Source organism: Trachemys scripta, chromosome 22 (assembly GCF_013100865.1).
Source record: "Trachemys scripta elegans isolate TJP31775 chromosome 22, CAS_Tse_1.0, whole genome shotgun sequence".
Classification (NCBI taxonomy): Eukaryota; Metazoa; Chordata; order Testudines; family Emydidae; genus Trachemys; species Trachemys scripta.
This window is the reverse complement of record NC_048319.1, coordinates 2,795,111-2,820,888: the sequence shown is the minus strand read 5'-3', so window position 1 is coordinate 2,820,888 and position 25,778 is coordinate 2,795,111. Positions and strand designations below refer to the sequence as shown.

The 25,778-nt window shown below is 42.6% G+C and overlaps 1 protein-coding gene across 2 annotated transcripts in view; it reads right to left on the bottom strand.

The window, feature by feature from the left end:
* Window positions 1-16,434, bottom strand: part of GATAD2A (GATA zinc finger domain containing 2A) — a 116,271-nt gene extending 99,837 nt beyond the window's left edge. For both annotated transcript variants that reach the window (XM_034755034.1, XM_034755042.1), the window contains exon 1: window positions 16,286-16,434. The gene's annotated coding sequence lies outside the window, so the exon portion shown is untranslated. The remainder of the gene's footprint in view (window positions 1-16,285) is intronic.
* Window positions 16,435-25,778: the final 9,344 nt, after the last annotated feature.

The following is a 25,778-nucleotide window of genomic DNA, read 5'->3' as shown; positions in this document are numbered from 1 at the left end:
CAGTAGCCAACAGAAACTGAACATGGTGCTGGAAGTGCCTTCTTTCATATGAGGCTTAAAGCTAAGGTGTTGACCACTTGCCCTTTTCCACAATCATGGTACCTCTCAGAAGAGTAAGGACCTGTTGACTGGACACTGGAGCAAACATCAATTTGCGTAACTATGCTCTCTGCCTGCCTGAATTCCCTCTGTAGCTTCAGTTTGAGAAACTATTCACGGTCATAAAATATGGTGGTATTAAAGTTTCATAACAGGTGTTTGCATTTTCAGTGGTGATGGAAGTGATCTTATATAATACAGCTTGTTTTAAAAAGTAAAATGACTTGATCTTTCAGAGTAAAAAATGATAGGAATGTAATGTGAAAAGAGCTGCTGCTTAACCTGATGGGGGAGGGCACAAGGACTTTGTCACTAACAATTCCCTTCATGACTCGTGTGATGTGGTGGTGCCTTTGGAGGAGAAATATAAAAGAAGGAGCTACAGAAATAACTTTGATCCCATTTTTTGTCAAAGAATTTTAAGTTTTACTGTGATGTATCACCTGACCACATGATCTTACTGTAAGCCTTCAAATAAAATGAGCATTTTATAACACCAGCAGTTTGAAGAGTTCAATGTCTGGCTGTAAATAAGCTTGAATCCTGCAAAATAGTGTGTAAACAAGTATTAAAGTTGGGCTTACACTGGTTTGAGGTGTGGTACTAAACTCTTATCACATTCAACAAATGTCAATTTTTCAGCAAAAGCCAGAGCCTAAAATACTTATTTACAATCGTTTTTAAAAATCACTCTTGACATTAAATGAAAATACTTCCATTATCTGAACTTTCAGAATGAACAATCTCAGACTGCTTACAACTTCTTCCATACACCTTTGCCAGTTACTATTCTGCGAGGATGATTGAGGAACAAATTTTATAAATATAGATACAGTTCCTAAATCTGGCCTATCTGATGGGGGCAAAACTATACAGAAGTTATTTTAGTAAGCATACTGGGGAAAATACACAGATGTATCTTTGTTTGCTGGCACTGCTTTAACATGCATCATCTGATGCACAGTAAAGTATTCCCTTCCCGCTCCTCATCTTGGCTTGATTGCTGTATTTGTCCCTAACTGAGTACAGAGTAAGGTGTGGACAAATGGGAGAATGAAGTGAGACAGCCATCAGAATTCCAGAGTTGAGATTGGCAAGTTCTGGCTGTCACTAGGTGACAGTGTTCTGTAGAGGAGGGCACCAGCTCCACTTTATTAATGAGACTCCTATGTGGACTGGTGCATGGGCTGGTAAGAGGTGGGTGGCCCTTTCAGTGTTGCCAGTTAGGCTAATGGGACAGAAGCAGTTGTGAGGTTTGTTTTTAAAAAATTTTTGGGGGGGAGGGGGAGGTTAGGAAGAACTAGAATTAGCATGTCTTAGCAGCAGTAAGCTCAAGTATACGTTTATTCTAAGATGAGGTGGAACAGTTTCACTTATGAATGGGGCACAGATGCACAGGATAAAAGTGGCATACATAGTCTGTTCCAATAATCAGAGCTGATGCAATATGATCCTGATTCATGCTAAAGCTGAGCATCTAATTAGGAAAGCAACATGATTGCAGCTGGAGCCATAAAGTCCTGCTATTAAAGAGCATTCTCCCCAAGGTCTTTCCCTAGTTCCAACCACCAACTCTGTGGATACTAACATGGCTCTTGTCAACTTGAACAGTAGCTCTTAACCTTTCCAGACTACTGTACTCCTTTCAGGAGTCTGATTTGTCTTGCATACCCCAACTTTCACTTCACTTAAACTACTTGCTTACAAAATCAGAGCTAAAAAGACAAGTGTCACAGTACAATACTACTGAAAAATTGCTTACTTTCTCCTTTTACCATATATCAATTTGAATAGAAATATGTACTTAAATTTGAGTGTACAGTATAAAGAAATAATTGTATGAAATTTTAGTTTGTACTGACTTTGAAAGTGCTTTTTTTTATTTTTGGGTAGCCTATTCTAAAATTAGGAAGTATCTAGATGAGGTGATATACTCCCTAAAACACAGTTCTCAAGCAGGGGTCGGGGGCCGTGAGCAGGTTTAGACTCACGGGGGCTCAGGACAAAAAGCTAAAGCCCCACCACCAGAGCTTGACAGTGAAGCCTGAGTAACTTAACTTTTGTGGGTGGCCTGAGGAATTGCCCTGCCTGCTACCCCCTAATGTCAGCCCTGGCTTTTATATGCAGAAAAGTAGTTGTGGCACAGGTGGGCCATGGAGTTTTTATAGCCGTGGGGCAGGGGGGGAGGTCTCAGAAAGAAAAAGGTTGAGAACCCCCACCCTAGAAGACCTCTGTGTACCCCTAGGGCTATGTGGTATCCCTGGTTGAGAATGCTCCAATACTTCCTCCTCCTCACACCAATAACTCAACCATTTTGTACACCCTTCACCAAACTGTACCTGGAACTTCTTGCTGTAGTAATAGAGCAGAATTAAATAGCTGGTGGAACCTGAAAAAAGGGTGTATGGTTTAGGGTAAATCCTAATACATTGAAAAGCAGATGCTATGAATGCTACTGATAAGCAATGCTAATTCTCTCATTAAATCCGAGACACTCTTGCACATCAGAGCTTACACTTTCACAAGCCCTTCAATAAGGAAAGGTACAGAGGGATAGGATGACTTAAAGGAATGGTGAAAGTCATTATAGCTTTCACCATTCAAGCTTTGTAGATAGGAGGGGAGCAGTAGATGTGATCTTGACTTTTAGTAAGGCTTTTGATACTCTTGCATGACCTTCTCACAGATGCACTAGGGAAATACAACCTAGATGGAGCTACTATAAGGTGGGTGCATAAGTGGTTGGAAAACTGTTCCTAGAGAGTACTTATCAAGTGGGGTCCCACGAGGATCAGTTCTGGGTTCTGTTCTGTTCACTATCTTCATAAATGATTTAGATAATGGCAGAGAGAGTACACTTACAAAGTTTGTGGATGATACTAAACTGGGAGGGATTGCAAGTGCTTTGGAGAATAGGATTAAAACTCAAAAGGACCTGGAGAAATGGTCTAAAGTAAATAGGATGAAATTGAATGACAAATGCAAAGTACTCCACTTAGAAAGAAATAATCAGTTGCACACATACAACATGGGAAATGACTGCCTAGGAAGGAATACTGGAGAAAGGGATGTGAGGGTCATAGTGGCTCACAAGCTAAATATGAGTCAATGTTGTAACACTGTTGCAAAAAAGCAAACATTATGCTGGGCTGTATCAGCAAGAGTGTTGTAAGCAAGACAGGAGAAGTAATTCTTCCACTCTACTCCGTGCTGATTAGGCCTCAACTGGAGTACTGTCCAGTTCTGGGTGCCACATTTCAAGAAAGATGTGGACAAAGTGGTAAAAGTCCAGAGAAGCGCAACAAAAAGGAGTGAAGGTCTAGAAAACATGACCTATGAGGGAAGATTGAAAAAATTGGGGTTTTAGTCTAGAGAAGACTGAGGGGACACATGTTAACAGTTTTCAAGTACATAAAAGGTTGTTACAAGGCAGGGGGAGAAAAATTGTTCTAACTTCCAAGGATAGGACAAGAAGCAATGGGCTTAAATTGCACCAAGCGTGGTTTAGGTTGGACATTAGGAAAAACTTCTTAACTGTCAACGTGGTTAAATACTAGAATAAATTGCCTAGGGAGGTTGTGGAATCTTCATCATCTGAGATTTTTAAGAGCAAGTTAGGCAAACACCTGTCAGGGATGGTCTAGATAATACTTCGTCCTGCCTTGAGTGCAGGGGACTCTCAAGGTCCTTTCCAGTCCTACAATTATATGATTATACTGTGGCAGCTTACTATTGCTTTTAGTCTGCATCCATCCCAATGCAGCAGTGTTAAGTGGTTAACAATTCTAATGGCTAAATATTATTCAGACCACCTAACTTCTGAGAAATTGAACATGGTCCAGATCAATCCTGAGGAGTCTGGTGGCAAGGGCAGGGAGTACCTGCTCAGCTGTTCCACAATTATAACCTGAAAGGAGCCCAGGCAAGTGGGCTACCACCTCTACCTTCTGCAGGAGGCTGCAGCAGTAACCTCCACTGAGCCACCAGTGTGGAGTGAGGGGAACTTGCCAGCTACAATTCTGAGAGGATACAGAGGAGATGAGATTATTCCCTCCCTATTGAGAAGAAACATAGGGAAGCCAGTCTTTCCCCTTACTTTCTGGGGATAGTCTATTGTTGTATGGCTGTGGAGAAAGTGGCGTAACAATCTACCTCCATAGGAAGGAGTGAGGCTGGGTACTGGCTGCCCTGTGCACCTTTACATTCCATTAGCCTGCAGCCTAAAGTGTGGAGGTGTGATCTGCCACCACAAGCAGAACAAGGATGGCGGGATATAGCCCTCACATTTGGCTCCGGCAAGCCAGAGCCAAATGTATCTTTTCAGCAGCATGGCCAGCTCCAGCAGCAAAACCCCATATGAACAGTCAGAAGGTTGAATAGTTATAAGGCAACCAAAGCACTAATGAGGTTCACATACACACATTACTCTAATAACACTATGAAAATCTCTTCATATTGCTAGGTTTGGCGGGTCTATTTTATATTTAGTGACTTAATGAGGTTTAATCACATATAAAAGTGGGTTTTCTTAAGATCCCACATCAAAAGGGATAGTTTTAAATAGGAGCTAAGAATTATGAGGTGAAACCCAGACTACAATAAGTGGATTGCTTTAAACTTTGCTCCAGAACATTCATGCTGAAATGTTTAATATGCACCACTGATGGTGCTGGTCTTCCATACATTTAGTATATTGGCAACAATTCTCTAAGATGACTTATACTAATCTAGAATTAGTGTAGGCCAGAGTGTCTTGATTTATGACCTTTAAGAAACTATACTGTCATCACAGTTGTATAGGAGGGGTTAAGTGGGCATAAGTAATACTATACTGACCAATAAATAAATCTCCCACTTGATTTTTATCTGTATGCATCATTATTTGGCAAGAAATATCTTGTGTGTCTGTGGTAAAACCACCTACCTACATTTAGATCAAATTTGGTCTCAGAAAATTGGTACTTGAGTCCTGTTTACTTAAGTACTACTAAAAAATAAAAAATCCAGACATACACTTTTCTTGGTAGTTGTGCTCTTAGTACAACTAACAACCTATATTAGAACTTAACATTTTTCCTAATATCAATATACAAAAACAGTTTAAATATGAAGAAAATAAAATGTCTAAGCTTAAAAGCAAAAACATTCTTTTGTTAATGGGGGATTGAATTGCAGAGTTGTGCAATGGGCCAGATGCTCAAGAAAACAGGAATGCAACTACTTTGAATTTTGCCTCCTAAATCTGTTCTATTCCCCTCATTCCCCCTATCTACCTACCTATGACAAATTGGTGGTGTATTCCTTGCACTTGTGGTCCAAAAGCCTTCTTTGGAATAAAATGGGCAACCATGTAACTTTAAAAAAAAAAAAATGGGGAGGGATTTAAAAATATTGTTAGGTCATTGGCAAAAAAAAATTTTTTTTATCAAGATACATCTTGATACGTTTCTATAAAGGAAAAAAGGCTAAAACTTATAAGCATGATGCAACTAGTGAAGCAGCATGAGGAATCCTAACAATAGTTTTAAGATGGCTTGTGCTAAGAATGAAAGGAATTCCATAGACTTAAGACTAAGAGAACTTCTATTATTTATTCATGGAGAATTAGCATGCTTGCTGTAAATGTAGTTGCAAGTCACAGAGCATGGAGGTTATCTGTTGCCCAAATGGAAAACCTTCACTTCTGGGAATAACATTTCAATGTGAAATGTATTCTGGACTGCAGCAAGATACTTTATAGTCCTGAGAATATATTAGATCATAAACAGTGGACTTTCCATGATCCAAGCAGTGAGGTGAAATGAGTCTACATTGGAAAGGAAGACAGCCTCATCTTTCAAGGACAGAAGATCTGTTAATACTAGTAAGTGGAGGCTCCTGTGAAAAAACTAGGAGACAAATGAATATTGCATTGCCAAAGAAGGAGCAATCAGAGTGAACTGGGCCCAGTCCTGTCTCTTCTCTTAACCAGCAATGTTATCAGTTGAAAAAGAAGTAATAGGTTCCTTGCTCTAGTTCAGTGGTTTTCAACCTGGCGTCTGCAGACTATACTTAAGATTTCCAAAGGGGTCCAACACCTCCATATGAAAATTTTTAGGGATCTACAAATGGAAAAAAAGGTTGAAAACCACTGCTCTAGTTCATCAAGTCTTTAATGGACTTTCTATCCCCACCCACTTCGAAGCAAAATCAAGGACATTTGTTGCAAAAATCTGTGAACAGACGGCTCCACCTCCTGAAAATACGTCTACCGCGGTCTGCTTCACTCCGTGTGTGTTAATTTTGTGCTCTGCAACTTGTTTGGTGGCAAGATATATATCCAATGAGTCAGTCCCACAGGGCCATCACTTTGGCTGTGAGGGAGCACCCCCTTGCTTTTTATCAATCACTGTTACATTGTCTGTTAGCGTTTTTACCTCTTGACCCTGATTAAAAGTAAAAAGGCCTTATACAGTATTCACATGGAGTTTGGCTTTCCACATATTCCATCTACCATGAACTGTCATGAGAAACAAGACCCGCAATCACTGATTGGATGCCTCTAATGATTACTAGCAATTGAGGGTTGAAGGAGATCTGTCTTTCATTTCCTACCAATTAAGAGACTCAAACTTTAAATATCCAGAAGTGCCCTTGTCATGTACACCTGCCAACCTATTACTGTAACTCATCTGTAGGCTGTTATGTACGTAGAGGAAGCCCTGAGGCCTATTAGTCTCTTCTCTAGAATGAAAACCTTTATTTGAACAGTCTAGGATACTCCACACTTAAAGGAATAAAGGCCCATCTCTAATATTGCTTATGAGAAATCTGCCAACCAGTTTAGCTATACATCAGTTGGACAGCTGATCATTTAAGATTTTTTTTTTTTTTTTTTTTAAATCTTTGACCCTTCAAGTTGTGTAACAGCCAATGATCTTATTTTTGTTATCCTTGTCAGTCCTCTTTCTCCAGTCTTGCTCACTTGCTGCATCTTGTCTCAACTAGACTGTAAGCTTTCCAGGACAGAGACTGGCACTGTTTGTATACAACAGGGACCAGATCCTTTACGGAGCTTCTCATTGCTACTGTAATACAATGAATCAAAGGCTGCTGCTTTTGAGGCCAATAAAACATTTCTACCTGAATGCATTGTTCTTTGTTGAACACTTTGTACTCAGAGGTTTTTAATTTTTCAGGGTACTGTCAATTCATAATCCAGTAACAATCCAGCATTTATGCACCTGTGTTCAGAGATTGGGGATGTAAATAGAGAACCCGATCCTGCAATAGGAAATCTGGGAGAGCTGGCAACTGGAGCTCCCACTGTTACAGGCAAGTGCTCTGAGAACCAAATGAATATGTCCAAACTGGAGCTGCAATCATCACTTGGGCCTTATCCTTTTTTGCTCTTTGTGATCCTTTGAATATGAAGTAATGGAGAAAAGACACAATACTGTCAGGAATCCATAGTTCTTGCCAGGTCTGGAGCAAAAGTGACTCTACTTTGCATCCTCTTTCATGAGGAAGAAGCTCAATTTGCGGGTTACTCCATCCCTAGAAGTAAGACATAACCATAGTGTCCTTGAGGGACTGAGTGGGCTGGTTGGTGTATTTCCTTGCTGGAATGTCTCTTCTTTTTCAGCAACATGAAGAAGCAGTGGCAATGTTGGCCGTGCATTGTAGACACCATGCCTAAAACCTTGACCATCTCCTGACAAGACTAATGTGCTCCCCCACATATGACTGATGTAGCAAATGACTGTGATACTGGACTGATCTGCTCCTGACTTGAAAGAGGCTTTGAAAGTCAGTCAATCAGATGGTACTGTTTCAATACACTTGTGAAATTTTGACTCAGGATCTCACTTTGAATTGAAATTGTTCAGATGTGATCCCTTACAGGCTCTGAGTATGTCACCAGTGAGTGTCCTGATTCTTTAGGACATAGTTGCTATTGATTCCATACTGGCATTGTTGCCAGTACATGATCCTTAACCAGACCTGCAAAGGCCTCCGTTAAAGTCTAGCAGTCTGTCATATAGAATGCAGGAAGGCATATCTCCTGATGGACTTTGCTGTTTTGTGACTGGTATCTCACAAGCTATTGATTTCTGAATATCTTGGAATCTGTGTTTGGGGCTTGAGGGGCAGGATATGTTTCTTTTGGGGGTTTGGAAGGTAAATGGACTTGAACATATGGAATGAAGAACTGCTCCTAAACGCCACAAACTGAGTTGATGTGGTTCTAGGGGTTTATGTTCAATCCAAGGGCAGCTTGGATCCTGTGGCAGCAGCTAGCCATGTTTGGCCCTAGAGAGTCCAAAGAAAGCACTCTGTACTTGTCAAGAGTTCTGGCCATACAGAACATTAGATCTGATTCAAATGGGTATCCTATCTGTAGAAATCCCAAGAAATGCAATTAGGTGTAACTCAATTTTCTTCTGGAGTCCTTTGAATACAAGGACTTTGAACTAGGCATCAAGTTTTCTTCTGTTGCTGAAGACATTGCTGGCTACAGGCAACTAGGCTCCTCAGATGCAAGTGTAAAGTCTTCTTCTGATGTAGGGATTAAAAACCATACACCATAAAACAGGACATTAATGTAAGCAGTAGAATTATTGGTTAGTGACAGGCATAAGTGTCAAGCAAGATGGGGACAATCTGCACCCAGACTTCCTACTGGGATCATTCTTGTCACACTACACTGATAAAAGTAGCAGGATGGAAAATACAAGGATAATCTTACAGTAAGCTAGACACAGAACTAAAGTCAAGTGTGGAAGTCTTGCAACAGTGCAGAAACTAATTAGTACAACTCTACATTTGTCAGTGCCTTTTAAGGCACAACTAAAGAGGGAGGACCTTCTGACAATGACAAGGAATTGAGGAAGGGTTATGATCCTTTTCTGTGCTTGAATATTCAAAGTTGTGAAGGGGCATGTGCAAGGCCTCAGCTGTCTGCTTTTTAGAAGGTTTAAACTAGATATCAACATTGCAAACACATCCCAAGAATAAGGGTCTGAAAATACTCCTAAGGGAGAATCTCTTCTCACAGATAGCATCACTTAACCTCGATTTAAAGTCATAGCAATGAGTGTGTAGTTCTGTTGACACAAGATCTGGGTTCTGTCTCTCACTTCCTATATTGTTTTGGGTCATTCACATAACCTCTCTGTACCAGTTTCCCCACTTGTAAAATGGGAGTATATTTTTCCATTGGGGCAAGCTTCAATAACAAACTGTAAAGAGCAGAGAGTTAGAGAGTGTACACAACTCAAACTCCTAGCTCCCTCAGCCATCTGCACATCACCTAGGCTAAAAGGGGCATCTTGGTTGAGAAGCTGGCAGCGTCAACTTGCTGCAGCTACTCCTACTAGAACCTTTGTGTCCTAGGGACATTAGGAAAAGGTTCTTAATCAGTTTGGAGTACCTGGGAGACTGAGTTGGATGCAATTACCTTTTCTATGCATCTAGAATCAAACCTCCTTTAAAATACACAGAGCTTAGCAAAAAAATGGACATGTCAAATCAAAACCAATTTCTTCCAGGATAAAGCTGTGCACTGCTCCTTAGGGACTACTATTTCCCTGTCTGACTTTAACCCCCAAACTATTTTGGATATAGGACTCTTTAAAAAAATAAGTAGTGGGAGACTAAAAATATCCTTCTGCTCTCCTCTCTGTTTGGACCTTTTTTACTCTCATTTCCCTAACACCATCTTCAGCTAGAGACAAAGCACTTTCAAGACCAAAAGTGAAAGCTTCAAAAAGTTGTGACTGAAAACAAGGCATTAGATTAGGAACTATGATCTAACTAAAGAGGGTCATGTCCATGTTGTAAGAGGGTGCACTACAGATACGTTTGGACTTTTCATTATAAAAATCCTCCCTTTATAATTACTTTTTAAAAAACTTGTTTGGTCAAAATCAAACAATCATGTCAGTGTTTCTCAAGCCATACGCTCCTTTCTTAGATGGGAAAGGTGACTAAGAGCTTCTGATAAGCTGTTTAGTTAGAACATGTTTAAAACAAAATATTTTTTAAAGATGAAGACACTGTCTCCTTTGACTTTTCCCAGTTAACTCTTCCTTTCATGTGGAAAAGTTACTGTGAATGCACAGTGAATACTTTCTATAAATATGTAAGGTCCAAAGTGTATCATAATAAAATTGACATTGCATATTCTCAAGGACAGTTGTGTCTCTACCCAAGTTGAGGTTCAAGAAAACAAAAGTAGATGATATTGATCTAAGCCAGACTGTAGCTAGACATAGAGCAAATTTCAATAAAAAGTTGTCCATTGAAGAGCGCTGTACTTCTAGGATAGCTATCAGAGTCTCATACTCCAGTTTATTATAGGATTTACCAACATCATTCCTCTTGAGCAAAAGACAGACTTGAAGTTATTGCTCTGAGGAACATGACAGCTTTTTCCATAACCAAATTGCAAGTCACTACCTTCAATGGTAAAGTGTCATCTCTGTCCCCAACAAGACTAGAGCAGGTCACTTCCATAACCTGCTTTTCTTTTGCAGGACAAGAGTCACAAATTGAATTCATTTTTAATATGAGGATTGCCAGTTACGATCATTCATGCTTTTTGGGGGGATAAGAGGGAGTAAGAGACGGGAAGAGGCAAATTGCAAAGGAAAGGTGTTACAGTACTTAGAGAGGCTACAGCACCCCTGAACTAGAAATAGTCTGTATCTCATGCTATCAACATGCACAAACTAAAACTAGTTGCAACTCTGAGAAGAGTCAAATGTTAACTTCTGTGAAGAGTCAGCCTGTTTTTATCTCCCAACATATATATATAAGCACTTCACAAACAACATATATATAAGAATTTCCCCTGAAAGCTTTATGGTGGAATAGACTGTTTAACAGTGCACAGCAATTCTATACAAGAGGGAGAGGGATAGCTCAGTAGTTTGAGCGTTGGCCTGCTCAAAACCCAGGGTTGTGAGTTCAATCCTTGAGGGGGCCAATTATGCATCTGGGGCAAAATTGGTCCTGCTAGTGAAGGCAGGGGGCTGGACTCTATGACCTTTCGGGGTCCCTTCCAGCTCTATGAGATAGGTTATCTCCATATATTAAGTTTTGGAGGAAGAATACTGTACCCAGTTGAAACTACAGGTGGACTTTGGTAAACAGATTGTAATTACCCGAGTTGAAACTTGGCCAGGACACCAAAGCCAAACACCCCTACTGCTGCAATAAAAAGTGTCAGGGAATTTGCACATATGTGATCAGAATCTCTAATTTACATCACAGCCCAAAGATGATACCTCCAATAATAAACTATCCCTAATAGGACGGTGAGGTGTTAGCTGTGAGAGAAGCGTGCCATGTACTGCATCATCAAATCCTCCAGTACCCTTGTTTTTTTCTTGGATAGGAGGGAAGCTCTTACCAGACAGGCCTTATCCTGAATCTGTAAAGGGCATAAATCGTGCAAGAGGAAGACATTACAAGACAATCAAATTCTATGGTTCCAGTGTTCTCCTGAATGGATAAATTCTATACTTGTTTAATAATTCCAAAAAAGGACAGCAGAGCTCTTATCTGGGTCTCTAGAGATTTAACATCCTTGGCATTGTATCCAGAAGGAAGGAAATTTCTCACTTCCCCAGCTATTTCGGTTATATAAAATCAATTGTTGGATAGCTAACTGGTCCATGAATATGAATTGAAGTGATTACACTTGGACTTAGATGGTCATTAGAGTTGCTTATTTATATACATGAGCAATAACTTATCAGTAAATATACACATGTAAATTATTGCTAGGTCTCCATAACCCTTTTATCTATCCAAGAATTCTTTTAAAAATTGACACTTCTTGTTAAAGACTCACTCAACTTTGTATTGGCATCATAACTGATAAGTGCCAACTCTGTTATATGATAGTGCCAGCAGTATGACAGGTTCAAGAAATTTGGGCCTTTTGAAGTTATGTGTTGGGAGAAGGGGGGAAAGACACAAGACCCAAGATTGTGTGACTACCCCACCACCTACTTCAAACTTTTATGCTTTGTCATCTAGGAATGTGAGGTTCAGTTTCATGAAAAAATGGGGAAAATAGGAAATGTATCAAGAACTAGTGGAATAAAAGATAGAGGTTACTGTTAAAGAAAATCCTGCGACATGCTCCAGCAAGAATGGTAATAAAGGTGGAGACATCCTGATGATCTAGTAGGTTCAAGTTGCTATCAAACAGCTGTTAGCACAAAGCCACTGATTCTATATGCAGCAAAGAAGCAAATGCAGTAGACCCCATACTAGCATTTCAACCTGTCACTAGCAGGGCACTCCTCCACCCCAATTACCCATGTGCCCCCTGCTGTTGCAGCAATTGTCTGTATCAGCCTTAAACAACAGAATTCTACAGGATGAATTGATGCCATGGCTGACTTATGTAGCCAATGTTTTAAAATGAAACTGTAATAAAGGCAGACAAATTGAAGTTCTGGTTCTGGGGATTGGTCCTGCTTTGAGCAGGGGGTTGGACTAGATGACTTCCTAAGGTCCCTTCCAACCCTGATATTCTATGATATGTGCTTTGTTCTATTTCTGGGGGAGTGTTCACTATTAGCATGTTTCACAACTGATCTTAATTTGCTTACTTTCCCTAATCTAGAAACCTGTCTTACTAAAAACTACAATTCAAGAAGTGAAAATCATGAAGTCTTCAGTTAATGTAAATGTAACAGTGGATATGGGGGAACTGCTCCTCCAACTCCAACACAACCCCAAGTCCCGCTAACCATCCTTTTAATCAAGTTGGGTTGTCCCATTGTGTCGATGTGGCTCTGGCACTTAGCGGGGGCCAACGCAAAACATTAGTACATAAGTACATCCAGCCTTCCTCAGTGGGAGAGAGAAGGAGTGCAAAGTGGGCCTGTAAAGGGATATTATTCTTAGAAAGCGTCACCCTCACCACTGCACCATGGATGCCACATCCATTTAGCTTTTTAGTGTACCAAGACTGAGATGAGATACTCCTGATCAGGTCAAAAATGTGAGAGAGAGAGAGAGAGGTCAACAGAAAAAAGAACCCTACCCTCCATTTCACTCTTTTTTTAGGAGGAAAAAAAGATTGGATTCTGGTATCCTATAAGGCAATTGAGAGCACCTCCGTTTTCGAGCTTTTTCCTGAGGGATTCCTTCCTTCATTTTCTCTTTTTCTTTCTTCTCCACTCTAGCCCAAATGCCCTGTGGAGACACTTCTTACTACTAAGCAGCGTTGGTTGTGAAGTCCATCAATACTTCTCGAAGTTTGAGGCAAAGATGAATCAATCAAGAGCTGCTTCTCTTTACTAAAGTTACTTCTCTTTAGGTAGGATTAGCAATGGTAGTCCATGTTGGTCTAGTGAGCAAGAAACCTGAATTCTGATTCCACTGCATGGTGCTGCTACTAAACAATTTTTAGTATTGTCAAAATCCTATTGCAACTTTAGGATTGATCAAAATTAGACCCAAGGTCCATTTAACATGCCCCACTCTTACTTTTTTTAAATTTCCTACCTGCCTTGGGAAAGAAGACTTAACTGACTCTCTAAATTCAAGCACAAGAAGGCACTAGAGTGGAAAGCCACCCATATAGGAGAAAAATAGCTTCAGTCCAATGCACTTGAGCTCTACTGAAAGAGGAGCAAAAGATTCCAGGTTATTCCCAAATCTAACACTGCCCTTTTATTTTTGCTGCAATAAAGAGGCTAAAATGGTTTTTTACATTACTGTACATGTAGCTTAAGAGGTTTAGGCTTTGTAGTGTCAGGAATTGGACACTACTAGATGAAAGATGTGAATTAGCTTTTAAGTGGCTTTTCAGAAATAGGGGAAATACGTATGTACAAATATATATGGATTACTTGGTTGGTTTAAAACAAGTTTCGGTTTCAGAAGCAGAACGAAATGTTTTGCCATCTGAAAGTGGGAGAAGTTAAATAAATCTACTACAGTATAAGGTAGATTAAGCGGTTACTATTTGGAACGTGTGTGTTATTTTTCACACCTGCATGCCATGAGATTGTCTCAAACCTCTCCAAAAATTCACCATGGGTATGAGAAGAGAGGTTAGAGTGAAAATTGAACCTAAACCTTAAAAAGGGACACTGTCCAATTGGAAAAAGTGACATTTTTAGGAAACTGTTGCCCCTACTGTTGCAAATGACACTAAAATTACTAAAGTTTTTTTTGGGGGGGGGGGGGGGAGAAGGGGAGGGAATTAAATATTTTCAGTTTATTTTGTGCCTTTGAAAGCACTTTGTATACAATACATGTGATTAATCCTTTGTATAATCAATTTATCCTTTTCTAACTATATAAGCTGAAGAAACTTCAATAAATATCACTGGAGTAGAAAAACAGTTATACTTTTTTCTTTTAAAAGGATTTTTTTTTTTAAATTCAGAATATGCAGTTTAAACAATGCTCACTCAGAAAACAGGACTAGTCATTTTCAAATATTCAAGCTGAATGTTCTTTTAACTATGGCACCTGCTACAATATGCATCATACAAAAAGATGTACATGTATGTAAGTATATAGACTGCATATACAGACCAAAAGTCATTTGTTATAAAGTGACAAACAAAACACTGAGTCGACAGCAGTGCTAGGGTTAAACTGAAAACTATCACCTGAGCACAACCTTTCCACCCCTTTCTGAGTTGGCACCCAAATAAGCTCCATTTTGTCCTCACTAGCTTTACCCTACACTATTCTGGGGAGAAATGTTGTTCTGCTACAAGAACAGGGAATAGAGGGGAAAAATCCAAGACAGAAAATTAATAAAGAATTTTTTTTTAAAAAAAGCAACCTATAAACATTCTCCTAACCATGGCTGAGGGGTGAGAAGGTGGTAGACCACAGACACAATATAACTTTATTTTGTATAGAATTTGTCTTGTATACATACTGTATTGCCCCCAAAGGTATTACAGAGATACACACAACAGAAAGTAGAAAAATTAAGACGGATAGTGGCAAAGGAATAAGAGAGATGCTGTCAGATTAGAGGGGGGAAATTAACCTGTTTTTCACTAGATGGATACTTAAGTGCAGTTACCCATCTTTGGCAACAGCCCCACAAAAACACATCCATCTTAAACCCCATCATGAACTCATCCCATCTGGCACTCCTCAACACGCAACCAGTATTTTGCAAGTACTTTCTTCAAGTGGCCTCATATTGCCTGCATTCACCCTTCTTTAGCATGACCCATGCAAAAGCTTGTCTGTCCATACCATGCCACTTTCTCCAAACCTCACTTCCCCTTATGGCACACCCCAAAGAACAGAACACAGAAGCCTGTGCCAGTCTCTTGTGTGTTCATTACCCTGAAAAGTGCCCTCCATTTTCAGCATCCACCCGTCTCTCCCCATATCATAAATCTTCCCTCTGGCATGTCCTCCTACCCAATCTCTCACTTTGCTGCGGACTGCAACCCTCTCCCAAGCCACAGCCTTCTCCCCAAAGTTCTTCGCACAATGCCCATCTTTGGCACATATAATGCCCCCGACCAGGTCTCTGGCACCAATGATCCGTCTTTGCCTCTGCTGGCTGTGTCCCACGGGCAACTCCCAGGACGCACCCTTACCTCCTCCCTGCCACCCCCCCCCCCCCCAGCTTTGCCCCCGTCCCTGGTACTTCCTGAGCCCTGTTCTCCCTTTCAATGCCTCTCTGCCCAGTTCTGGGGCTTCCTTAGGCCAATCTTCCCAGAATTCCCTCCACCCTCCTCCCAGCCCCCACTCCTGGAGCCCTGGCTCCCTCAGAACCGACCCCACCCCCAGCACTCAGCCTCCTTGGTGCCCTTCCCTCCCCCTCCCCCTCCCTACCCTCAGCTCTTCCTGGTTCCCTTAGCACAGCACTTCCTCAGGCCTGCCCCCCGCCCCCGTCCCTTTCCTCAGGCCTTGCCGGCCCCCCCCCTTGGCTTTACCCCACCGCTCTCCTCAGCCTCGGTGCCCCCCCCTTTTCCTTTGCCCCCCCCCTCCTCAGGCCTGTCCCCACATCCTGGTGCTCCCCTCCCGCATCGCTGCCCCGCGGTATCCGCTTTCCCCAGACCGCCCCTCCCTTCCGACGCTCCCCTTTCCTCAGCCCCGGTGCCCCCCTTTTCCTCAGCCCGGCCCGGCCCCCCCGTCCCTGTCGCGCCCTCGCCCCGGGCCCCACAGGTTGCTGGGGGCGGGGGATGTCACTCACTCTCCTCAGCCCCCTCAGAGCCGCCTCCTCCTCCTCAGCGGGGCCCGGGCCGGACTGGGGCCGTGGGGGGAGGGGAGGCGGCTCCCTCAGGTGGCCACTGACAGGAGGAGGGAGGAGGAGGAGGGAGCTGCGCGCGCAGGGGGACCCGCCTCGCGCCGGGTTCCCTCCCCCCGCGCCGCGCGCCACCGGCGGCGCGGGACTCCCAGGGTGGCGCGCGCGCCACCAACCGTCACCTCCTCAGGACGCTTTTCCCGCCCACACCAGTTGCTAGGCAGATTTTACAGACGGCCCCTCCGCCTCTCTCTGGAGACATTTGACAGCTACGACAGCCAATAAGGAAGCAGGATTATAACCCCGCCAACCAACCAGCTAGGGCTGGGGGGCGTGTAAAGCGGAGGGGGGAAGGCCGGCCTCTCGGTAGGCGGTGATCGACAGCCAATTCAGCCAATGAACAAACCCGGAAGCGGATAGCGGCTCAAAAGCAGGGGGGCTTCGTTTTAAAAGGGGAGGGATTGGCGCTGTTTAATCCCTGTAGGCTGCGTCCCCATGGGGCGTGGAGCTGGATGTCAGGGGTTAGCGGCGGCGGGACAGTGACTGGGGGCAGGGAGGGTGAGGGTGAGGGGGAGCGGGTGGGGGCCGGTAGGGCGGACAGGGCTCCAGGGGATGTTGGGGGGCAGGGTGGGGGGTTGGGCAGTGGAGGATGGCTGGCTGTGATGGAGGATGGGGTGTGTTGGGGCAGTGGGGGGAAGAGGAGGGGTTGCACGCGGGGGGATGGGGAGCAAAGGTGGGGGCAGGGAGGATGGGACACCTGGGGTGTTGGGTGGCGATGGGGAACAGGGTGTGGAAGTGGGGTGGGGGCCGGTGTGGAGGGTGAGGTTCTTGGGGTGGGAGGCAGTGGGTGTGGGGAGGATGAGGTGTGTGGGGGCTGGGCAGGATGAGGCGTATGGGGGAGGGGTGGCTGGCCAGTGTGAGGGCAGGGCAAGGAGGATGGGACACCTGGGAGTGTTGGGTGGTGATGGGGAACAGGGTGTGGAAGTGGGGGGGTGGGATGGGGTGGCTGGGCAGGGGTGGAGGATGAGGTTGTTGGGGTGGGAGCATGAGGCGTATGGGGGTGGGAGGCAGTGGGGATGGGGAGGATGAGGCGTGTGGGGCGGGGCAGCGGGCCGGTAGAGGGGGCAGGGAGGATGAGGCATATGGGGGTGGCTAGCCCATGTAAGGGGCAGGGAGGATGAGGTATGGGGGAGGGGTGGCTGGCCAGTGTGAGGGGCAGGGCAAGGAGGATGGGGCACCTGAGGGTGTTGGGTGGCGATGGGGAACAGGGTGTGGAGGTGAAGGTATTGGGTGGGGTGGCTGGGGCAGGTGGGCAGTGATTGCATAGCAGGGAGGACAGTGTGGAGGCACACCTTGAGCCGGCTGGTCCCTGCAGTCTGGTTTGTCACATTTCCAGTGATTGAATGGGTGCACCTAAAACACATTTCAAGAGGAAGCACTGTACTCTAGTGTGCAAGGGACATGGGGCTGGGAGTCAGGAGACTTGGATTCTGGTCCATGCTCTGCTGTGGCCTGGCTCTGTGACCTGAGTCAAATCAACTTTCTCTCGCTGGGCCTTAGTTTCCAATAGGGTGAGATTATGTGCAAATAGAACTGGATAAGAATTTGGACTCTTGGCCACCACTATGCAGGGTTTCTAGCAATTCTTTTATATAAAGACTCCACCTTGTTTAAGTTACCATTTCTTCAAGTCCCCAGTGACTGCTAGCATGCCTTCCTTAGCCACACTGCTGAGTGTCAGTAAGTGTAGTTGGGTATTCCTTTGGTGTCAATACCGCACATCAATCATGCTATCCAACCATTTACACAGAGGCTTGGTCTAAAGACCATCATCACCAGCTTCTGCTCCAACTGCAAGGTATGTTTCTTCTGTCTTCCCCAACATAAACAAAGAGCAGCACATACGTGGGGAAAAAAAACACAAACCTTCCCAAAACAAAACACTTTACTGAACACAATTGTTCCCCATGGAGAGAGGATGAGAGAACAAACCACATGTGACAGATATTAGTCATGTTGCTTGATGTGTTACTGGAAGGCACTCAGATACTACAGAGTTGAGGGCAGTAGAAGAACCTATGTAGTAGAACAGACAGCACTGTTAAGCTGAAAAATGAGTTCTGACGGGATGGATAAAGGAGATCCTTTGCATTTGTCAAGGCGAGAGAAATCTTGGCCTGCTGAAATCCATTCAGAAGGTTGCTGCAAAGATCATTTTCATAGTCTGTCACTTTGACCATGTCACCCCTCTTTTTACATCTCTCCACCATATCAGATGTAAGCTGCTTGTATTCACTCTCAAGGCTCTTCATGCCCTATCCCTACCCAACCTATCGTGTCTCATTCACTACTGAGAGGTTGACACCTCCAATCAGCCCACGATCCCAGCCTCCATTGCCCATTTGTTGTATTTTCAAACAAGCATCTTCGTGTTTTCTCTCATGCTGTCCCTCACTCTTAGGAGAAGCTCCCTGCAAATATCTGCAAAACTGTCATTATCCTTCAGATCCCTTCATACAACTCCTTTGCGATGATGCCTACAAAAAAAAACTGCAGTTAGGAAGCACTCAAGTTGCTGAGTTCATATGGGGCCAGTTGTGCCCCAGCAATGGAAATCGCGTTCAGTTTGTTCTTGGTTCTAGGGGATCAAGAGCCTAATGATCACAGCATTGTACTCAAAATGGCCTCCATGTTATACCTATCTAAGGAAGAGAGAAGCATTGCAAAGATGTCTAGTGCTCTTACTCTCTAGAGTGAAAAACTCAAAAGAAAGGGCATTCTACTTGCAGCTTTTGTGAACATCAATCTCTCTCGCTCTCTCATATATATATATATATGGAGATAACCTATCTCACAGAAGTGGAAGGGACCTTGAAAGGTCATAGAGTCCAGTCCCCTGCCTTCACTAGCAGGACCAAGTACTGTTCCTGACTGTTGTTTTTTTTTCCTTTCCAGACAGGCTAAATGAGGGAGCGGGTTTGTGTATTTACTTAGGCTCCTAACTTCCACTGTGAAAGTTAGGAGCCTTAATATCTTTGTGGATCTGGGCCTACGTGCCCACTGGAAAAGAGGCGTGGAGTTGTGAGCAAAGACTCTGTCTCTTGTTTGCTTCCTGCTGTGTTCAGGGAAACAGGTCTTTGATGTAATCCTGTTTATTTACAAATACCTGACTCCATAACTGATTTCCCCTCACGAGTGGAACCACCTGCAAGACCCTGATTTTTTGGCTAACCGTTTGGGTCAAAAGGAGTGAAAGTATCTTTCACCTTGCACCATGGGGGGCATATAAGCTGAATCTACCTTCCAGAAGAAGATAACCAAAAATACTGCCATCTTATCAGCATTTCCCTGGAATTTCCACAGAGATCTAGACTTATTTATAACTGACATGTTCCTTTCCTAAGGCTCGGGCATCATTTCTTTGATTTTCTGTCCATCACTTTGGAGATCTTTTGTTCCACCAGAAGCAACTGGAACTAATAGCCCTGGGACAAAACAAAAACAAAAAAGTGAAGCAGACAAGTGGACGTGAGGGTGAAAGGGCAGCTCCACATCCAATTGTTAGGACAAGCAATGGCCTCTGTAGAAATGGGGAATCTGTTATGAGTGACAGACATCTGCCTAGTGCTAATGGTCTCTGGAAGGATCTAGACTCTTCATCATTACCCCCAAAATGAGAATGGTCAGAAGCAGCCTCCTCCACTTCAAAAGGGCCCTATTTGATAAATGTACTCTGATCAAATAAACATCATGACAAAGTGAATGCAGTCCCCATCACACAAAAGGGAAAGAACAGGGAAAATGAGCAAACTCCTTCATGGAATTTCCTTTCTTGGCCACACGGGTAGAGGCTACAACTCTTCACATTCAAGTGTGCCCCTTAACAACGATGGGGAAGCATTCTGTATTTCTAGGATTCTGGTAAACTGCCTGAACAATCCTTTTCACTTAGGGAAATATGCACTTGAGCAAGCATCTAAACATGCTACAGAAAGCAGAGCCTCCCAGAAAGTGGCTCTAGTGGTGAAAATGGGGGAGGATATCTGGATTCCTGAGTTCATTTTCCACCTCTACTATTGATTTTCATTGTGACTTAGGGCAAATCTCAACCTCTCTCTGAATGTGACTCAGTTTACACATCTGGAAAATGATATAGTACATTATCTCCTTCAGAAACAGCTGCACTTTGTGATCCTTAAAGTGCAGAGTAAACTCCACCCTGACAAAAAGGTTCTATAGAGCCGTAGTTATCAACTAAGGGTACATGTACTCCCTGGGGGTACACAGAGGTCTTCCAGTGGGTAAATCAACTCATCTAAATATTTGCCTAGTTTTGCAACAGGCTACATAAAACGTTCTAGAGAAGTCGGTACAAACTAAAATTTTATACAATGATTTATTTATACTGCTATCTATACTATACATGAAATGCAAGTACAATATTTTTATTCAGATTTATTTTATAATTATATGGTAAAAATGAGAAAGTAAGCCATTTTTCACTAATAGTGTGCAGTGACACTTTTGTATTTCTATGTCTGACTTTGTAAGCAAGTAGTTTGTAAGTGAGGTGAAAGTTGGGGGTATGCAAGACAAATCACACTTCTGAAATGGATGAAGTAGTCTAGAAAGGTTGAGAGCCATTGCTATAGAGGAAGTGGGGCCAAATGGCTAGAGCACTGGACTGGGAGTCAGGATACCTGTGTTCTATTCCCAGCTCTCCTGCTTGGTAATCTTATGCAAGTCACTTCATCTCTCTGTGCCTCAGTTTCTTCCTCTGTAAAATGGAGAAAATGACTTGCCTCCTCTGTAAAGTGCTTTGAGATCTATTGATGAAAAGCAATAAGAGCAAGGTATTATTACTAACCTCAGCAGTAAATATCCAAAGCAAAAAGGCACCAAACTAACCCTAAGTTATAGCTTAAATAATTTGCAGATGAGAGATAACACCTCATTTAGAAATGGCCTTATTTGCCAAGAGCAAAATACATCCACTTAGAAGTATACATTGCAGTCCCACACATGGAGGACACCTGTACGCTTTTCCCTTGTAAATTTATTTAGCACCTTCCATAACAGTGCTTAGAAATTATCCATGATCAGTCTTGTGTGTATAGAAAATGTCACTTACAAACTTTCCTTGGGTGCCAATAGAAGAAAAATTAAATTAAAATTTTAAAATGCAAGTGACTTTAGTGTACTGGGACATCATTATTCCTTCCGCGCATCCCCATTGTACGTGCGCTCAAAGTGTATGCTGAGTGGTACATACCACCCTTCAGTGCTCTGGTTCCTCTCGGCATTACCACTGATACATCATAGGCCTCTACGAATAGCTTGATAGAGCTCCATAGCATTCAAGGGTCTGTTTATAAGTGCTGATGCATACTCTTTAGTGACTTTGGTGCTCAGGAAGCAATTAAAGCTGGTAATCATACACTGGCAAGGCTGGCACTGTTGTAAACCTGAAAGATGTATTCATTCTAAGGCCCACAGCAACACCTGCTGGCTGTGGGTGGACTGCAAGATGATTTGTGATAGATCAGACTGCAACTGTCAGTATTACATAGTGACTCACCCCCCACTTCCTCCTTGTATCTAGATCAGGGGTTTTCAAACATTTTCATACTATGGACCACACCTCTTACCAGATGGGCCATGAGACAATCTTCTCTCCAAGAGCTTTGAAAGGGATATTAACCCTTGGCACTCCAGGCCATGAGCCAACCTGTAATTAAGGGAGGTTAAAAGGAAATTCTTGGGGTGGGGGACAAAGGGAGAAGAGGTGTTATTGCATCACTGCCTTCTGTAGGGTTTCTTCCACCTTCTCAAGCATCTGGCATGGCCCCCAGCAGATACAGGACAAGGAGGACTATTGGTCTGATGCTATCTGTCAAGTCCTCTATTCCCATAGACTATCCTTCCATTCTGTGAGTCTAAGGGTAAGGACCCTGTGGCAACTGTAATAATTATTTACATGGAAGAGCATTTAGAAAGCGTTTCAACGTGCCCCCGAATGGCCCACAGACAAATTTCAGGAGCTCCTATCTTTAGACATCCTACTTATGAGCTTGTTAATGCAGCATGGTGTAGGGCGAGTTCATAATCACTATTTTATTTTCTTCAGTTAGAAGGGAAATGATAGGAACTGGGCTTTGTTTTAAAAGAGGTTTTTATTTTTATACATTGAAACTAGACTTTCACCAGCTAATTTACACACACTAACAAGGTTCTTTCTGGGAGTAGATGCATCTTCAGATCAGATAATTCAGGTGCTTGTTTCAAAGAAAGAGGAACAATTAATACTAAGCTTTTATCTAGTGCTTTTCATCCATAGATCTCCATGTTTAACAGAGACGTAAGTATTTTCCCCATTTTACTGAGGCAGGAAGTGACTTACCCAGGGTCACAAAAGAAGTCAGAAGAGCTAGTACTAGACCCCAGGGTTTCTAGTCCCGTGTCCTAGCCGGCAGAGCATCTACATCACCAAATGGCATCTTTGACCAGATTCTACCTGTGATCAGGAAAACTATTTACTCATCTTCCTTTACCTGTACCCCATTCTATATGAAGTTTAATAACCGACACTGACCTCTCTACAACACAGTCTTTTGCTAAAGATACCTTGAAAATGGGCAATTCTTCCTAATATAGCTTTACAGCCGATTTTTCACTTTCAAGAGCTCAACTATCGTTCTCAAATGATTAACAGTTTAATAGCAGTAATTCACTTACAACTAGTTGTTACTCTAGTTAATGACTGTTTTCTTACAGACTTAAGCGCCTCTGGCTTCACCTCAGGCTATTCAGAACCTTATAGTTATCTACTGAGGATGGCAGATCCTTCTAAAGTTATACTTCAATACACATTTATGTGGGTTCTCCAACTTGTGCTATTTCATTTGTGTTGGCATCAGAGTTTAAAGTAGTCTTTAGCACAAGAAGTGTTACACCATCTAGCGCAGTTTATTTAAAGAAAGGTGTAGAGTCCTTTGCTACCCTGCTTTATCAGAACTTTGCTCAGTCGAACACTAAGAGGCTGTGACCTCTGGAGCCTAAAGGCATGTGCTCTAGTAGAGCTCTCATTCAGCTCTGTTTAAGACTGTTTGGTCCATTTTACTTTAATAACACGACATTCTGCATGTCAAAGGTTACGTGTAAAAAGCTAATATGGGAAGGTAAACTGCCTAATCCTAACCAAAGAAATGACCCACAGCAATTGAAGAGAGTGCCTGGCTGCCCTATTAATGAAGTTATATCAGCACATGACAGGCCTCTGTGCAGCTCCTGGTGAACAGGCTGCAGTAACACAAACAGAATTTGCCTGCATGTAAACTGGGATGTGTTAGGCAAACATCTAACTACTGATAACTACCCCTTGCAGCTCATCCACATGGACACTAATGATACTGCCAGGTACGATCCTGAGCAGATCTGTAGTGATAACAGGGGTCTGGGAGTGATTGTGAAGGACTCAGGGACACAGATTGTGTTCTCATCCATCCTCCCAGGATTCCCTTAGTCTCGTTGCTTCAGATGAATGGACAGAGTGAAAGGAGAGTGAAAGGGGACAGCCCAAAAACACATTGGGCAGTCCACCTCGCTTACAACACACTGAAACCTTGTATTATACAATCAAGGAAAGCATAGCCCTGTTAGGAGAACCTTGTTAGCTTAGGCATCACCCAGGTTAACAGGCCCTAGAGTTGCATTCATAATAAAGTTTTGTACCCAATTTTGAGCAGCTGCAGCAGTGCTACTGTGTAAATGCCAGCATAGACCAGGCTCAGGCATTTTTAGCATCCTGTCATGAAACCCCAAGTTCACACCCTGAGACAGGAACCCTCAACAGCAGCAAAATGAGGGGCAGCATCACATTGAGCAGCCCTCCACCTCCATGCATAGTGCTGCTCTGGTCCTGCTCCCTGCATGCTGCCACATCACCTCTTTGCATGTACGGGGCTGGGGTCCTGCTGGGGCATGGCTCTCTGAACAGTGTTTTGTCCCAAAGCAGCCGCACCTTAAACAACTTTCAACAGCAGATCCTGAGGATGGGTTGAGTCACCACCTCCATAGAAGAGGCCTTAGTAGTCATAGTTACCTACAACTAATGGAATTAGTATTTTACAAGTTACTAAAATTAATTAAAGGTCAGATTAAACTTTATTAAAAATTCTTCTAATATAGAAAACGAGAGGAACCAAACGCAACAAACTAATGCCTAAAGTTACGTCTCCTTACATCAGTTACTGTATTTACAGTGTTAGATGGAAGTAGTAGTCCTGGTATTTAGGGAGAACTACAAACACAAACAATACATTGTACAAATCCAATCTATCATTAACATTTCACTGCAGCAAATAATTCAAATCACTTCCTCAGACAGACAGCAGAACAGCACAGACAAATAATACTTCACTTTGTTGTTTTCACCAAAGGTTTTTCTGTACAGACTGAAATACTGATCAGCTCCCTGCTCCACCCCTCTGACACCAAAGGGCTTCCAGAATTGTGGCATGAATGCCATATATTAGAAATGCTAATCGGGTTAATTTAGTGTGATATGTAGTTTTGTCAGCACCGCTGTACATTAAAGCAAGATGGTATACGAATCAGAATTTGTCATAAAAGAAAATTAACTATCCATTCTCTAGGCAAATTGAGAAACTGAAATCAAAGAGGTAAAACAACAGTGCTCAACTGCATATGTCTATAGGTAGCATAACAACTCAAGGCTCTAACACTGTTGTACCATCATACATTTGTACCATCATACATTTCTGCTTGTGTACACGCGCACGCACACCCCACGGGAATAAAGTTCCTATCTACTTTTTCAAGAAACCGTGAGCTAATTTAAATGGTCTTTCCCAAGTATGAAATTTATTAGCTGAAACCTCTCTGAAGTCTGTACTGCAGGAAATGAAAATATAATAGGCAAACACTGTTTCAGATTGCGTTGTCTATACATATTGAAGTTTTTACACTATCTACATGACAATGATTAAATGTTTCTTTATAAGTTTTACTACTCATTTAAAAATGCTAAAGAAACTGTACAGTTTTTTTTTAAGAAGTTCATAAAAACGACGTTGTGTATGTTTCATATAAAGGGAATTAAGGGACAGGAGTCTGAAGACTAGAAATATGCAGTGTTGATCAAATCAATTTAAAGTCCGATCAAGCATTTAACCAAAAAATATTTCTAAAATGTAAATTTCTAGTTTTCTGTTCATCTTGACATACAGATGACCAAAGATACTATGCATTTTAAAATTAGGAAGAATTTAAGTTATGAGACCCTTATTTTAATCTGCGCTACATACAAAATGTATTGAAAAGCAAATATAACTATTAAATAATTTAATACACAAGTGTAGTCAAAAAGCATTGTACATTGTAGCAAATGTACATTGAGTTTCAGAGATACAAAATTACCAGG